Here is a 3,079-nt window from a genome sequence, read left to right on the forward strand (position 1 = left end):
ATCAGCGCTCTGTTACGGAGAACGACGAAATCAAGAGGTAGATTCAAGAGCTATTGCAGAAAGGTCACATCCGATCGAGTTCATCACCTTATGGGAGCCCGATAATGTTGGTACAAAAGAAGGATGGGACTTGGAGACTCTGTATTGATTATTAGGTGCTAAACAAGATCATTGCCTGTAATAGGTACCTGATCCCACAAATTGGTTACCTTCTGGACCAACTCAAGGAGCCAAATATTTTAGCAAGATCGTCTTGAAGTTCGGATATCACCAGGTACTAATCGAATCCTTTGATGTGTGGAAGACTGCCTTCAAATCCAAGGAGGGCCTTTTCAAATGGATGGTTATGCCTTTTGGGTTGAAAAATGCTCCTGCAACCTTCATGAGGCTAATGGATGACATCTTGCAACCATTCACCAACTCATTTGTAGTGGTATACTTGAATGACATCCTGATCTTCAGACAAAGTTCGGAAGAGCACCTCCACCACACCCGACATGTTCTCCAAATGTTGCGACAACACAAGATGTGTGCCAATTTGGAGAAATCCACTTTTTGCATGACCCAGTTTCAGTATCTGGGATACATTATTAATGAATGGGGGGTACATGTGTATCCAACCAATATCCAAGTCATTCGGGATTGGCCAACCCCAACCACTTTGATAGAGCTCTGTAGCTTTCTAGGTCTTGCCAATTTCTAATGCAGGTTCGTGTTGGGGTTCTCTCATATCACTTGGCCCTTGAGACAAGTCACCAAGGGAGGAGCGAAAGCAAAATTCTTTTGGTTTGAATCTCAACAGAAGGCGTTCGTAGAGTTGAAACATCGCCTCTGATATGCACCAGTACTCACATTATCAAACTTGCAACAACCATTTGAGATCGAGATAGATGCCTTTGACTATGCTACTGGGGCAGTCCTTACTCAACAGGGGAATCCAATGGCATATAACAGTGAGACACTTTTAGAAACAGTCCGGAAGTATCCCAATTATGACAAAGAGATGTCTTCTATTGTGCAGGCCTGCCGACAATGGAATCCTTACATTTTTGGGAAGGAAACGGTCCTCCAAACGAACCATCAACCCTTGTAGTTCATACATACACAAGGGAAGTTGCAGAATGATCGACTTCAGAAGTGGTCCACATACCTGGAACAGTTCCATTTGAATATCAAGTACAATAAGGACAACACCAATAATGTTGTAGTCTGCCTCAGTCGATCATCGATCATGGTGTTAACCACCGTGCTCAACTCTTATGGGCATGAAACTTCTAATTGGCCACTTCTCTACAAAAGCGACCAAGAATTAAGCCACACATACTAGACGCTCTTGGAGAGTCAGCAAGTTCCAAATTTTCACCTCCAAGATGCACTGTTATGCCACCTAGGACACCTTTGTGTTCCTTCAAGCGAGCATGCAAAGATGATTTGGAAGCGCACTATATTCGGGTCGTTGGGCATTTCAGGGTCGAGAAAATAGTGGTAGTACTGCAGAAGTATTTCTATTGGCCGAATTTTTGATAGAATGTCGGGAAGTACATCAGATCCTGCACTGCCCGTGCCATTGCCAAACCGACCATTAAGAAGCAAGGCCTCTATACTACGCTGACTACTCCTAGTCGACCTCGGGAATCCATCTCCATGAATTACATGTTGGGCCTTCCTTCTACTAAGCATGGCAACGACTGTGTTTTTGTGGTCGTCGACAAATTCTCGAAGATGGCCATTATGGCGACATGCAAGAAGAATATCACAGCAAAAGCCACTGCTAAACTCTTCTTTGAATGAGTGTGGGTACACTTCGGGATCCCACATTCTATCATCTCAAATTGGGACATCAGGTTCCTCAGTAAATTTGGTCTAGTCTCTGGTCCATGCTGGACACCAAGCTCACTAAGTCCACAAATTTCCATCCCCAAACTAATGGCCAGATAGAGGTTCATCAACAGGATGGTTGTACACATTCTGTGTATGTACAACTCAAAGAATCCACACACATGGGATGAGAGCCTCTCCTATGTCCAACACATATATAACTGGGCTCTCTACAGCTCGACTGGCCACAACCCTTTTCAGGTGGGCTTGGGATTCCAGCCACTATGTCCCAATGATGTGCCCATACCATTTGACTACTCAGGCAGATTCAGCTCATGTCCAGTCCGAAGCCGAGAAGGTAAACTACTTCATTGAGCACATTCATCACATCCACCAACAGGTCCATGACATTCTAGAGAAATCAAATGCCAAGTACAAGCAGTGACATGATCAATATCAGGTGCCACACAAGTTTCTGGTGGGCAACAAAGTCTGGTTGCATTTGCAGAAGGAATGCCTTACCTGAGCCTATCAGAAACTCAGACCTCTCTAATATGGTCCATACACCATTACTAAGGCTATGGGGGACAATGCATTTGAGCTCAACATTCCCCCATTCCTTGGTGCACCTAGTGCTCAATGTGGGCCTCCTTCGACCATACTTCCCACCATTGCTGGACACACCATACATTGTAGAATAACTCACACCTATAAAGTTAAATCCAGACTGCATGGAACAAGCCACAAATGATCGAATCATGGATACAAATATTAAGAAAACCCGATAGCAAAGAATCCAACTATATCAAGTTGTCAAAGTAGACCAACTCCTTCAACAAGGCAAGTGGCTCACATGGATTAAGTTTAGCAGAAGTTTCCTCATCCCATGAAAGAACTCAACACAATGGGGACCATTGTTTCCTAAGGGGGGAGGAATGATCCAGGTGAATATTGGTGGCCAACCACCTATTCCACTTGGACCCCGACCATTGTTTTTTTCAAATTTTCAGTTTCCTTAATTGTAGCACAATTTACTATTTTTGGTAGTTTTTCGTGTCCTGAACTTCCAGAGCCATTTTGAGGCCCTAAACAACTTTTTTGTTAGGATATTCCGACACATAGGAAATAGTTAAGTATAACTTGGTCTAGTGTAGAGTTAGGTAAAGTGTGTTTCTTTACTATGTACATTTGTAACTTACAATCCGACATTCACGATATGTTCTAGACATGAAGTGATATGACGGTTCATTCTCTCCTCGGT

The sequence above is a fragment of the Pinus tabuliformis genome, chromosome X (genome assembly GCF_031772625.1).
Source record: "Pinus tabuliformis cultivar Carrire ecotype Pingquan chromosome X, CPIR1, whole genome shotgun sequence".
Classification (NCBI taxonomy): domain Eukaryota; kingdom Viridiplantae; phylum Streptophyta; class Pinopsida; order Pinales; family Pinaceae; genus Pinus; species Pinus tabuliformis.